Source organism: Falco cherrug, chromosome 4 (genome assembly GCF_023634085.1).
Source record: "Falco cherrug isolate bFalChe1 chromosome 4, bFalChe1.pri, whole genome shotgun sequence".
NCBI classification, from domain to species: domain Eukaryota; kingdom Metazoa; phylum Chordata; class Aves; order Falconiformes; family Falconidae; genus Falco; species Falco cherrug.
Genome location: NC_073700.1, coordinates 102,871,862 through 102,887,011, shown reverse-complemented (window position 1 = coordinate 102,887,011; position 15,150 = coordinate 102,871,862). Strand labels below are relative to the sequence as shown.

General features: G+C 40.8%; 1 protein-coding gene across 6 annotated transcripts in view; it reads left to right on the top strand.

Annotated features, from left to right (window-relative positions):
- RBMS3 (RNA binding motif single stranded interacting protein 3) overlaps positions 1–15,150 on the top strand; it is a 719,214-nt gene that overhangs the window by 149,165 nt on the left and 554,899 nt on the right. The gene's annotated exons all lie outside the window — the stretch shown is intronic.

The window sequence follows — 15,150 nt, the reverse complement described above, 5'->3', positions numbered from 1 at the left end:
ATCTTTATCCCCTGTCATTAAGGGGATGGCATGCTCATTACAGCTGATCAGGGGGACATCGCTACCCCAGCTGAATCTCCTCCTGTGCTGACTGCTTGCTCAGAGATGGGATCTAGGTGAGGAAAATACAGCATTTCCCCCTCATTTACTTTTTACAAACACATTGGTTTTGCCTGAGCCGGACCAGTCAGAAAGAAAACGCCAAGCCTTGACTGCACTGTGAAGAAAGCCATGACAGATGGAAGCTCACCTGGGAGGGGGACAAGGGGTGACCTCGTGGGAAGGTAATAACCTTTGCCAGCAGTGGAAGTGTCATTGCTCCTTCCCCGTATTGTTTTTTTGCCAAGGGGAAGGAAGGGTTGGAACGAATGTCATTTCAACCTAAACGGAGTACCAAAAGACTGACATTGGAGCATCATCATCATCTGCTATTATTTACAAAGGGCAGCAGCTCTTGGGCCATTTCCACAACTCCCCCAAAATATTTAATCTCTTCTTATCTACAGAAATGATATGAAATAGCAGCTATCTGAAATTCCAGAGTGTAACCTAAAATAGGGAGTAGGTACTAATAAATACTATAGGGCAACTGTACATGTAGATTATTTAAATGATTTTTGAGAACTTGGAACTTCTGTTTAGCAGTGATTTGTGGACCTGCTTTCCAGTCTGATTTTCCTCAGACAGCTGCATATATCTGGAAAGAAATCTGTGGAGAATTGTGTCTAAATGCTCCGTCTGAGACACGGTGCTTCCTGGGATTCCCCAGCTCTGGTTTGATCAAGGTTTGATCAAACACTTAATGGTTTGATCAAGGCACTGCCCACAGTGGCAGCCTTCCCCTTGGTATCTGGAGCGCTGGCTTGGACACTGTGTGTGGATGTCTGCACCTGTGGATCCAGCCTGAGCGCATCTTCAGAGCTGCAGCAAAGCTGAAACTTGCGAGTATTTCCAGAGGGGGTTTATTAAAAAGGGGACAAAGTTTTCTTTAGTACATGGTTCTTTTTTTTTTTTTAATTTATTTTTTTATTATTATTGTTCTGTTATTTCATTTAAAAGGACCCCCAAAGTTTTGTTATGTTTTTGTTTAATAAGGGTAAAGCCATTAAGACAGTATTCTGGGATATTATTTCAGTATCAATGTTGTTGAAGTGCATTTTTCAATTTAGTCTGACTTTGAAGCCATGGGAGCAACTTTGCATTTGAATCCAATCAGGGAACTTTTGATGTAATAAATGAAACACCAGGGAAAAATCAAGGGTAACAATTGTATTTTCCCCTTTTGACTTTGGATTTTTAATGGGAAGAATCATTTCTGAACATTTTGAGAAATATTAAGTCTTTCCAGGCAAGCGTGCTTTTGCGTATTTGTTTTTTATGTATTCTTGCCACATAACAGTGGGAGATTTTTAACATACAGCTGAGACTGAAATATAAGCTCCCCTAATGAGTAAGATATATTGTCAGTGTCAAGTCAAATACAATAAAAAATGAGTGAATAATATGTGTACAAAAATGTACCATATGCCATTTCATGATGATTTTTATTATCATATTTATTTTTAAACTGATGCCACAGGCAGGAAAGCACTTTGTACCTTGTGAGGTTTTTCTTTGAAATCTGTGTGTGTACTTTTATGTAGCTGCTGCTAATCTGCTTCTAGTTGAATAACACATATGTCTCTGCATGTCTATAATGGTATGTACATACATATGCGCATGTGTTGTGAAATTCATATGACAATGTAATATTGCCTGGTGACAGTGAGTGTCTCATAGTCTCTTTGTTTTTTTTCTCCCCTTCCAAGCCATGTACTGGGTTTGAAATGCAGTCCATAACCCAAGCACAGGCCAAAGACTTAGTATCTTACTGGGTGGCTAAACCGGGCTCCAAACTTGCTTACTCACTACAGACACTTCATGCGCCTGCCCTAGGAGCTGAGAATTAGCAATAACAGTGTCTGAGCCCTTACGGAACCGCATCATGTGTTTAAAAAAGAAATAAATTCTGATTTTGCCCTAGTTTTGTAACTTTGTTAAATTTCCTGGTGCTCAGATTCTCATTTCAATCCTATGTAGCTTATAGCCTGACTCTTTTTTTCAGCTAAAACCTACTGATCTTTGCTGGTTGAGCAGCGTTGTGATTTATTATCTGTTCTTCCCACCCCACCTAGTTCTTCACTGTGCTCTTCCACCCTTCCCACAATACGCTTCTTCTCTTCAGGTCTTTATTTCCCCCCCCAGTTTGTTTATTTTCTTGCCGGCTGTTCTAGACCTACAGAAATGTAACTTGAGAGGCCATATTTGAGTGCCAAATGCAAGCTGGTTTAAGAAGTTTTAGTTTTGAGAAGATACCTTGATCTGTGAAAAGGAGCTCTGTCAACAGGGTACCCCAAACTTCTGGTCACTGTAACACCACTTTTTCATTTTAGTGAGTTTTGAGTTAGGTACATTAAGATACCACAACCAAAATAACTTCAAGTGATTTTTACTTATGTTGAGTGCAAAATAGTGAAGAACATCACTCTAATACTTTCTATATTTACAACTACTGCGTGGGGCTCAGATGGGAAAAAACTCCACCCAATGAGAACACTGAGGTTCAAGAATGTATGAAAACCTGACTGGAGCAAAGAATGGAGATTTAACCATATATTTCTGAAATGCTTTGAAATTACAATTGAGTGGCATATGACTTCTTTTTTTTAACCTAGATGTGTGTTATGCACACATATAAAACTTAAATCTATTTCCTCTTTTTGAGTAGCGGCTCTTCGAGACCTGTGAAATGAGTCCTGAGTTGAAACAATGGTTAGAGCGTAGTGGGTCTGGTTCCCTGTCCCAGAGTCAAATCATAATCAAATCATATCTTGTTCTTGACTTCTTCAAGGTTATGTTATCAGCCACAGGTTTATTTTTAAATGAAAGGGTACCTCTGTTCTAATGAGGCTGGATCCAAATGAAACTCCATTTTCTACCTCAGTTACTCAGGTGACACACTTAGCGTAGCATTCAGTGTATGTAATTAAATGTAAACTTCAGGAGATACTAGAAAATTCTGTAATATGGACTTGAATAAAACAGTAAAATGTCATATGCTGTGCATCCTCCTTCTACATGTGAATAAATAACGGGTCCTGTTACCAGGCTGTAAGGCTTCATTGTGCTGCAGTTATGGACTTTTCCTGGCTGGGGGGGAAATAAAAGGATGCAGCTATAGAAAAAAAAAAAAAAAGATGGGAACATATGTGAATTATGAATGGAGGTTTCTAAGAGTTCTGTACTGCCCTGGGTTAGTGTAGCTGTTGCTTCCCTTCTTGTGGAAATGATGATTCATGCAGGGGCTGCACATTGAGAAGCTAGATCATTTTGAGTATGTTAATGGAATATTTTTAACAGTTGTGAAATATGGAGGAAGGGTGCAGAAATGAAACAACTTACAAAATTATTAAATAAAAGTGTAAAAATATGTAATGATCTGCCACTTTTACAGCATTCCCAGGGATTCTGCTCCAGTCACTTGCTATGAGAGATCAACTGTTATGACCTTAGGGCCTGATTCTGTAAGAGTTATATTGCTGGCATAATCCCGCTGGCTGCACTGGCATCACTTTGTGGAAATCTTTTGAACACCTGGTGCTTAGTATTCCAATTCTGAAATGTTAAAGTAATATTAAAAAATGACTGTAAAAGCTATTTCGAGTGTGTTCATGTGCATATGTGTATGTATATATATATATATATATGAAATGAGACAGAACAAGCAAGGACTATTTTGAATCCTAGGTGAGGAGGTATGTGTTCCACAAGCTCCCTCCATTGCTCTTTCATTCACCACAAAAATCTTGTGCCATGCATCTGCAGTTGTATAAAAGTATTTATATGGTACAAAACTTGTAAGTGATATGGCACAGTCTGCTAACTTCCTCATTTCCTTGCTCAGCACTTTCCTCATGTTCACATTCAAGAAAAAGGTTTCAGCTCCCAAGAGACAAGACTGAATCAAAACTCCTCGAAGCCATAAAGCATCAACTTTTCTGTTCTTCTTTCTTACCATATGGATTTCAGACCTTTAGGTTCATGATTTTACACGGTTCTTTCCAACCTTAGGGCCAGAAACTTAAACCTGTGTATATGGTGTTTATGTCAAAAGCTGTGAGACTTCCTGGAGTTAAAACCCCAAACCAAACAGAAAAAAACCCCAGCCCCAACCCACCATAGATTCACAAGTTTATAATGTTAGAAAAGAACCAGTTCAAACACAGAATGCCTGTTCTGTAGCAATGTGAGCACCTGAAATATTTTATTCCAAACTGGAAACGGCTTGGGCTTTTGGGTTGTCAGTTGCCACACTGCAGTTTTGTTTCAGTATTTAATACAGTGTCTGCTCAATTTTTTTCTTAATGAAATTTTGGAGAATAGAGCATTTCTGCAGAAAATTTTGATCTTTTTATTTCTGGAAAACAGCATTTCTTGAGGAGAAAAGTTCAGTAAGATTATGTAGAAATAAAAATAATCAGCTCTAGCGCTAGGACTCTGAGGGGGTTTGGTCAGTCAGCCGATTGACGCATCTCAAGAATGTGAAGCTTTATGAATTTATTTTAGCAAATAAAAGCAAGATTCACTAGCCTTCAGAAAACCAACTGTCTTAACTGGGGAGGATGAAAACGTGCTTACAAGAACAACATAGCTGTAGTGGGATTTTTAGTGATAAAGGTTGTATTGGAGTGCAACCCGCTGTTGTAGTATGTCACGTATTATATCAGCAACATCAAAAATTTCACTATATGGTTTCTGTGATATAGAGAATAAACTATCCTTTATATTGCATATGAGATTTGTGCATAACCTCTGACCTTTTAAGTCTTTCTAATCAATTCTCATTCATCAGCGTATCCACGAATTGCTGTACAACTTGCTAGAAAGGGGAAATTCTCCTCTCATTATACACGGTACGAAAGGTTTGTCTCCCCCTGAAGCATGAAGGTTCTGCTGGAGGCAGGTTACTGAACTAGATGTACAAGTGGACTTGATCTGTTTTGGCACGTCCTATAACACCAGTGTGAAGACACTGAGAGAGTCATCGTTGGGTTCCAGCGTCACATTAGCCTGCAACAATGAGTGATGCCTAATTTGACAATTCTGCAACTATTGCTGTCAGGGCAGTTCTGTGCTGGCAAGATTTGTGGAAGTCAGGGGAGCTATACCAGCAAAAAGCTAGAAAAAGCCAACCGTGAATTATATCCATTGAAGAGTATTTTATTTGGCAGGGAATGAATGCTTGTCTCCTAAGTGCAGGATACCTCTTGGCACCCTTGGGAGTGGTGGAAGTCCAGGAGCTGCAATAATCTGGTTGTGGGAATCTGACTTCGCAAAGTACTGTATGTCCCTCTAGGTGAAGGGCACCTACATAATAGTAATGGGATGTGATGTTAGAAGAAATTCAGGATCTTACAGGAGCCTGCTTTAAATATGATGTCCGCTACGTGGTACTCAGAGCTTTGACTTCAGCGGCCTGTGTTGCCCTTGCATAACCTGCTTCATTTGGGAGGAAGAAAATCTCATCCTTAAAACAAAACAGCCTCCTAATCCTACAAGTTCCTAGTGCATAATCAATCTGAATCCAAGTAAAAAGCAGCTTTTTCCCCAAGAAGAATTTCTAGATCTGTTCGTTCATAATTTTTGCAGATGTTTATTTGAGTGCAAGCAACACAGTGTGATGAAACAAATGAGTTGGAAGTGTCAGAATGCCCAATTATACAACTCGCTGCCTGCCTATGAGTCTGAACAATGGAAACTACTAGGCATGCTTTACTCATTTAACTTCGTTTAAGCTATTCTTGGCATCCAAGTTGCATTAATGCGATAACTTCTGTGTGGCAATTAACAAACTGTAGCAATCTGAGACATTCATACAGCGTGCTGGGGGAGGGCTGCGGGGTGGGCAGTTAGCTGTTTGGCTAATTTCCTGGTGACCTGAAAAGAGGGAGGAAAAGATTCAGTTCTGGTTTTCTTCTCTCAAATCTGAAAAGGAAAAAGAAAAAAGAAAAAATCGCCATGAAATCTGAATAGGAGTTGCTCTTGCTCCTCCCAAAAAGACCCGAATTCGTCTTTGCCACTTAATTCCTTCAGCCACCATTGTAATTTCCTGTCCTTACTCGCTCTCAAGTCCTGCGTCATTAATAAGATAGACAAGGGGAGGAGGATGCTGTTGTTAGGAAAGAGGTTGGAAGTGAACAGGGGGCAGGTAAGAATCAGTTAAAGAAAGGCAGAAAAACTCATTATATTTAGGAAAAGGACAGCTGGAGTAGTCACTACAGCTGGACCATCAGGGGAATGGAGAACCTGAAGATGAAAGAGCCAATCCTGAGCTGCCCACTGAAGATTTTTTGAAAGAATAAACTTGATCTTATGCTCTGAAGGCAGCCAGGCAGGGCCTACTTTCACAGACATTGTTCTCGTTGACTTATATTTAAGTTTTCTTTGAACAGAGAACACAGATTTGAACCCAACTTGTTCAAATAGATGTATCTTTTATATATGCAAAATGTCACTTGACTGTAAATTATTTCAGTCTGTGCTTTCTCGGCTGTCTAAGTGGTAGAATATAAAGTGGACTGAGACGCACATTATGCAGAATTCTGTATAATTGTTAATAATAGCTGCTCGGCCACTCTCCTACAATTTTATGGCTTAAAAATAACGCTCAGCTGTTCTGGAACAAGAGGCCATTGGAAAGGGGTGAGGGCAGAATCTTTCATAACCTCCGAGTGGAAACAGCAGCCGCTGATCTGTTGGCGCAGGAATTACCCAAGCCTATTATTATTCTATAAAAAGTAAATTGTTATTACCATATGTACGGACCTCTGTTTGGTGGTGCAGAATCAGAATGGCTATTTCTTGACAGCCCATGCTTGTTGTAGCTGTGTTCCATGTGTCATACAAAGGAGCTTCTTGGGGACGGAGGATAACAAAAACCACTCGTGAAAGGATGACCACCTACCGTGCATAACTACAAGGGCTCTTTCAGGCAGTGTGACCTCCAAAATTCCTATTGGCAGTAAAACAATACAGCATCTTTCTTTTTTGTGGTGGAGAGCAGTACATAACTGCACTCGGTGGAAGCACACTTTTAGTCGCCAAGCCCACAATCCTCACTCCTGTTTAATAACATGTGTTCACACAGGAAGAAAGAGCAAATGAAGGAGTACGGGACAGAGTTCTCTCTAGACAGTTGGGGTGCTGACTTTTCCAGCTTCAGGAGAATGTTGAATGTCTTTTTCGTAATAAAGCTTTGCAAGTGTGTGGTTTTGGTTAACTTGAGGCTGAAAACCCAGGCTCAGGTCTGTGCTAAAGCAACAGCAGTTGTCTTCACGTAGGCTAATAGCATGACTTGGCAATTTCTATGTCAGATCACTGAATGCTTTTTTTTTTTTTTTTTTGTCAAACTGACTTCCAGAGAACAGTTTGCAGGAGTAATTACTGGTATCAAGTGTGGCTTACAAAATTGGATCTTAGGTCAGCTGACAAGTTCAGACTGTTTCCTCTTTGTAAACTGTGCTCACGTTTTCTAGAGGTATTTCTGGAAGCTGTAAAGTGTAATATATGCATGGCAACTCAAAGGTAAAAGCATGGAATACCTGCAGTCTGCTTTTGAATAGCATTGCAGGAATATTGGTCTGTGCAGGGGTGTCACAGCTTTCCTGCAGAATTTGTATGTTGCACTACATCATGGATGCATAAGAGTAATTGCCTAATTTTGCAACTTGTCCTTATACTGGCATGGGGTGGGTTCGCTCCACTGGGTTCTCAAATCAAATATGTTTTAAGTGTGAGAAAATGGCTCTTTATGTTCACATACAGTATGAAGTGCTTAATCATTCATAGCTGAAAATTAGCTGAGTGTGATTGTTCACCAAGGTACATTAACAGCAGCTGGTGTTTTACTGCACTCCCACAAGAGAATAAAATACTGGTCCAAAATGTATGCAGAGCTTTTATAGCCTTCTCAATGAATACCTGGTGAAACATGGACCAAGTCTTCCTGCTTGCGCATTGACTGACAGAGAAAGTTTTGTTTTCAAAGGTACAGTGCTAAACTGAAGGGTGAAAATGTTTCTCGGGCAGTGTGACGGAGGCCAGCTCCCATCCCTTCTATGGTCTCCTTGTCCCTGATTCTGGGCTGGGATGATGGAGAGCAAACACTGCATACCTGCTCCTTGGGGAGGAAGAGAGATGGAGCTTGTCACATCGTCTCCTTTTTATTCCAGAAAGGAAGCCAATTATTGTTGCAAACAGTACTCTGGTCTGCCTGTGAGTTCTGCTGCACTCCCTTCTGCCACCTTGGCCTGTGTACCAAAGCTCAGAGGTGATGCTGTGAAGACAGCAAGCATTGGTCTAGTGAGGACTCATACATTTTCAAAGAGAGCTGGCCTGCCAGAAACTCAAACATGTTAATATTCCAATCACGCTTATTTTTCATAGTTACAGTGAAAGCTGAAAGAAAAGAAGGCTGTAAAGGACAGGTCATCCACCTGCCCCAAGACAGTACAGATACAACCAATATATTTGAGACAAATGTCTATATAGCTGTTCTTAAAAGGCTTCAATAATGATGATCACAGGATCTCTGCAGGCCAACTCTTCCAGGGCTTAACTGTCTTTACCATCAGAAAGCACTTCCAAAAGTCTAACCTCAATCTCCCTTGCTGCCGTTTCAGCCTATTTCTACACATCCTACCCTTAGCAAACATGGAAAAGGGCTTATTTCCTTTCTCTTTCTAGTAGCCTTTTTCTATATTTGAAGGGTTTTATCTCATCTCCCTTCAGACATCTTTATTTTTAGACTAAACAACTCTGCTTCTCCCCAACTTCCCTCCGAGGATAGGTTTTGAGACCTCTAGTGATAATTCTTTTCATCTGAACTCCTTCCAGTTGGCCTGCATTGTTCTTGCATTAGATACGGTGCCCAAATCTGGCTGCAGTGCTCCAGCTGCGGGAGCCTTACCATTTCTTAGCAAAGCAGGTGGTTTACTTCAGCTGTCTCAGGAGCAGCACTCCTGTTTATATATCCCCCTTTGATATTTTCTTTCTCTCAAAAGCAAAGTATTCTTGACTTGCGTTCAGTTTGTGATCCCTTATGGTTCCAAAATGCTATTGTGAAGACCCGCTGCCTTTCCAGTTGTTTCCTGTCTTATGTCTTTTGTCAGCTGCCCAGATGTATATGTGTGTATATGTCATTTATGTTTGTTTATGACTTTCCTTGTCTGCTTAACATGTGCTTGATTTCCAGTCCCAAATTTCAAGCTACTTGTCAGCTAGCTACAAAATTTGCGCTGGCTGGTTGGTGGCCTCCACCTCTGGCCAGCTCTTGAATCTGGTTCATTCAGGCCACAGGGAATGATTTCATTTTTCAGTGCTTTGGGGTAATAGGCGGCTACTGCTCAATTACGCAAAAGAACTTCTGTTCAGCATTACTAGGAAGAGAAACAGTACAGGTTTATGCTTAAGCTTGTGAATCTGTGGTACATATTCTGCCTTGTTTTTGCACTTTGTAAATATATGGGAGAGACTGAAAACTGAAGCTTTTAAATCTACCTTTTGGTTTTTTCGAGGTCCCTAATGTGTCAGGCTCCAGCTATGACAGAGATTTGTTCCTGCAGCTTTGTTCTCATGCAATATAGCTGTCACTTCGACAGAACTTTGACTTCTAGAATTTTTTCACTGTCTTCCTCTGGTTGTCCTTAGTTGTACTAAGTGATTACATTCTGCCTTTAGTGATGAGCAGAGTTTAGATGTAATTCCTATTAAAACCCAGCCTCTCTCTCTCTGCCCTTCACACTGCTTCAGAATCACAAGAGCAAAATAATACCACTTTAGCAAATTCTGCTTTCCAGTTCTAGTCAGGAGCAGTGCCTGTGTGAGATCAGCAGCTCTTAGATTCATTCCAAAGCTTTTCCTTTCTTTATTGGGTTTGTATATTTTTTCCAGATTGACTGATTTACCTCCCATGTTTTGTAGGAGGAGTTGCTAGCAGTGCCTACTTTTAAGCTGCTTAAAGCTTTCCAATACAAAAGATGCTAGTAGCCTTTACTTTGAGAAGTTTCTGTCTTTCTCCTGTTTGCAGCGAGTCATTGATATGCAGCATGAAGGATGACCTTTGGCTAAGGAGATGCCCCTTTTTGTTGTTACTTTTTCTCCTGTTCCACAGAATGACATCTAGCTTGTCCCAAGATATAAAATACTAAAAATCTCCACCTCACTTTGTTTCCTTGTGTGCCCCAAGAAGTGCTGGTAGCCCACCGAAATCACAGTTCAGTTTAAAGCCAGACTGTCACTTGTGCCACAAATGCAAAGGTTGAGAAGGGACTATGAATCCCAGAAAGGCAATGGATTAGTTATAGCGAAGTGGTTAACAACTTCTTGCTTTCCAGGGAGCAGAGAGAAACTGCCTCTCCCAATGCAGGTTTCAAGCAGCCTGTTGCTCATCCTTCTCCAATGCACCACCTGAGGGCTAGAGCTTCTTGACGTGTCCGTGAGAGGGTCTGGCTCCTCTAACCATTCCTCATCTTAGGAAAACCACACCAAGCAGGAATGTCCAAAATTTCATTGCACTTTCAGTCCATGCACTCTGAAAGAGAAGGTCCAGTGACATAGTAGACGATGGTCTGTATTGTCACAGAGGTGGCTGAATGCAAGCTGCACTGGGCCATTCCGAAGCCAAGTACTGGAGATGTTGGCCAGGCCACCTTTACAAGCTGAGTAACAATGTCCTGAACACAACAGAGTGAGGTGGCTGGGTGGTTAGGTGTTTTGAACCTGGTCCATGTTACTGAAGCAAATGGATCCTCGCTGCTGTCCTCAACAGGTGCTAGCTCTCTGCAACTGCTCAAAAGGACCTTTTGAGTCATCTGGTGCCTCGTGCACCCCCAGAAGCCAGCCTGCCCCTTTAGTGCATCAGCTGCTAAATCTAGTCTGGTGCTCCTACCTGAGCAGAAGCTCCTGCTGATTCTAACAGAGGTGCTGACTAAAACCTGCTGCTGTATGATATTGTGGAGGCAGGGTTTTCTAGTGGTTAGTCTCGCCCTTTGATACTATCTTGTGTGTAAGGGAATACACATGTCACTTCCAGTGCATGTTCACATACATAAACCTTGTGCAAGTGAGTCTCCAAATAGTTCAACCGAAGTTCAAGTCTCAATCCAACCAAGTAGTTCAATTCTGAAGATAATGGTTACAGAATCAACCTCATCATCATCAGGCTTTCCATTGTGTCAGGTGCAGCGAAAAAATGTTTCTGTTTAAATTTTCCTTCCATCTGGGAAGGGAACAAACAATCCACAGTGAATTCTGTCGTCTTCCACTCTATCTCCATTCTCCAGGTACGAGTTCCCTTTTGTTGTTGGAGGGAAGGAAAAAAAAGCCCCAACATGTTGAAATTACCACAGTTTAAGGCAGCATGTTTTGAGAAACTTCTGGAGCCAGAAAAGCTACAACCAGTCTCCAAACCCTGTCTTCACTGCCCAGCTATAGAGGACCATCAGAGCTTAAGGAGCTGCCACATGTGCAATTTCAGGCCAAAAAGAGGCTTAAAAAAATGACATTATTTAAAATGTCTATATTATGAAAAGCTTCACTGCATCTATCATTTGTACGTTTTAACAGTGGGAATATCCTGTAGAAGAGCAATCTCAGTCTTAACCTGATATTAAATTTGGATTCTCTGGCCCAAACGACTGTTTTTCAATGTGTGCACTGCCCTACTATGGGTTAGGAAAAAAATACAACAGCAATTAACATAGATGCACTCTGATAACTTGCTTGTGCATCAGTACTATTAATATCCATTTATCTTTCTGACTAGTTTCAAACAGGAGACAGAATAATCCCCCACAAAATGCTGAGGCAATACCTTGTGTTGTAAACTACTGTAAGTGCAGTGAAATCAGACTTATACCACTTTATTTTATGAAATCTTTTTCGTCAAGCTCTTGACAATTCCCCTCTGTTATCGGGGGGGTACTGTGTGTCTTACCGAGTAATGCAGCCATTGCCATTGTGGCTCAACTTGTCCAGCATTCCCATGTCTTTGAATCTCTTGGCACTTTAACTTACAAGATAAATGTAGCTTTCTTCTCTTCTTGAATCAAATGCAGCTATTTCCCAGTGATGATAAACCTGAAGAAACATCCTAAAAGCTAGATATATACATGTCTCTTTCACATTTATTGTGGATGTAAAATACTCTGCAAAGAATACAAGCTGCTGCCAGGCATGTAGCCACAAGATGGGTGTTTTTCTCACATATGTATCCCTTTCTTTTAATAATGAATAATGGACTTTATATTTAAAAGTGACATTTCTATGAATGTGCTAGATTGTGCTATATTTCTTTCACATGAGTATATTCACATCATGGCAAACTTCTCACAGAGCTTGCCTTGGGGGGTTTTGTTTAAAGTAATGTACTTTAATGAAAAAGAGCTGCTGAAATTTGTCAGCTTCTTCAGCGCGATTGTGCTTTGGTGATGGTTTAAAAAAAATCTTTACCCACTTTATGATCTCACTTATTCTGAAATCCCTCTTCATTTTTAAAAATAAAAAGGTATATGTACACACATATTACTGAAAGCCCTAAAACTGCCATGGACTTCTTGTGTGAATAGTCTTATTGAAGTCAATGAGTAATAGAGGTAGATTTCAGCAGTGTGCAATTTTCAAGCTCAAGCTGTAGGGTAGATTTCAAATATTACAAACAATTTTCAGATATACACTTTACACAGAGTTTTCAAAGCCAGCAATACATTTTAAGGTCTTAATATCTAATGAGAAATGGATGGCTTTGATATGGTGTTGCCACTAGATGGTTTTGGAAATTATCAGCCTTGACTCAGTGAAGTACAGACATCTTTGTAAGATTAAGGGCAAATGAATGAAGTATGCTTTTACTTGTAAGAGTAATGGCAAGCGAGCGTGAAAGTTCTTGCAGGTTTTCTCTTTCTTGTGTTTTCCTTGGGAGAAGTTCAAGTCCTCTAGCAGTGGGCAGGTGGGCATGGCAAACCATATGGCCGCAGCGGTCTGCGACTCACAGGTTTCTTGGTTATGTGTTTCCTCTTCTCCAGGGGCTGTAGAGGAGGCTGACTGAAAAATAAAATTAATTCCTGTAAGGTCAGCTGGTCTTTACCAGAGGCATTAAGGGGCTGGGTGGCTGCAATGCTGAAAAGTGAAGAATTATTTAAAGAGGCCAGCTCAGGTCTGGTGCAGCTTCCTCCAAGGCAGACATAGTAAGCTCTGCTGGGGGCAAGGTGGCTTCTGGGGTGCTGCTAAACGGTATGTTGGAGATGGTTTGGGGAAGATGTATCATCCTGAGGAGCAGCAGCTGCACCCCTGCAGACCAGGCTGCAGCAGGGTGCTCACATGAAACATTGATGAAAGGCATGGTAGGAGCCCAGCTCTGTGCTGAGCCAGCACGGGTGGCAAAGATGACCTGCAGCGCAGGGATCTGGGAGCAGCTGGTACATAACTTACAGGTGATAAATGCAGGGTGTGCCACTTTTTGTCCTGGGGAAAGTTTCCTAGCTGCAGGCGATGTGCTGGATTTACAGATGATTTGTTTCTGTGGTTTGAAGGAGCTAGCGGACATTGCCAAGTATTCAAGTTATTTTCAAATCAGACAGGCTGCTCCTGTCTTCTAAGTATCTTGATGGATCCTGAGAGATATAAGGGCAATAAGGTCATCAGGAACGATAATTTTTGAAAGTGTATGTGCATTTATGAACACTGATGGAAACCTGAAACTAGAAAGATACACACACACACACTGAGAAATGCAAACCTGTAGTGGAAATAACTCCCTCTGGGATTTACTAAACCAAACATTTCATGCTACATAGCCCCTGCAAAAGGGTTGCCGTGTGAGCCTCGCCAGAAAGGACCTGCAGATCAAATGATCCTTCCTGGCACAGAAGCAGCAAAAATGAAGATACCAATCCTCAGTACAGCCTGCCCATCTGATCACTCATTTTTCCATACCAAAAATCAGCATCTGTTTTCCAGTGTCAGGCCTTGGGTTATTGCTCAACAACAGTCTCGGTTATTTGGCAACATTAGAATGTGTCCCTAATAGTTGGCTGCAAAACTGACATTTGGCCTCCCTTTTTTACTCCATACTGTTCTAGACAAGGAAGCATTTCCTCCAGAGCCTGGACTTGTTTCTCTGTAGAGATGCCCGGAATTTCAACAGGCAGCCCTATATGGTCTCAAATCAAATGGTTCAGCAAGGAAACACGTTTTGGAGATTATTAGGTAAAGATGAAATCTGTAGGAACTCTGTAATCTGTGTAAATTCCTCTTCAGTAGGAGAAAAAGTCTTTCAAGGTAAGAGTCAGATTTTTCCAAATCAATACTCCCCTCTTCCCTAATAAATCTTTAAGAACTTAAAAATATAATAATAAAAATCTCAAAACAAAATTTCACCTCCTATCAGAACAAGCCCTAAAAACATAAATGAAGTTAGAAAGGGCCAACATTTTTGTTATTGATTTGTATCAGATGTTTCAGTGATGAGTAGCTGTAAATGAAGTGGTGCATGGTCTGCAGTGGCACCTGTGCCTCTTTATAGTTGCTCTATGTTGTTTGAGATTGCTATTAGCTCTTCAGAAGCATTCTCAGCTTGTTGGGAAGATACTTCATCGAAGAGCTGAACTGTGATGTCCATGCCAGCTTATTCCCCTGACTGTTTTGGAGTATTTTAAGGTGGCCAAATTTGCTGCTGTTACTCTGTACGAGGACCAGTCATGCAAAAGCTTTCCACACAAACCCATTTCTAGACTAGCTGGTTCTGTAACTCGCATATCAATGTCTAGTGGAGCTTTCTGGAAATTTTTGAATTGCAAGTAATATACAGACTGAGTTATTTGGTAGTTGAAGTGTGACTAATACTTGTTTTACATAGTTCAAGTTGATGATTACAAACTTTGAAGCTTGGATGAATAGAATTTAGTACCTAATACTCTGCAGAGCTTGTTTTCATTTTACATTTAATCAATTGATTTTTCTTTTAATGGATTCTCTTTGAAATTTTATGTTTGTACCAACGTGTAGACTTCACTGTTGCTATGCTGCATTACCAAGGGCAATCTGAGTTTAAAT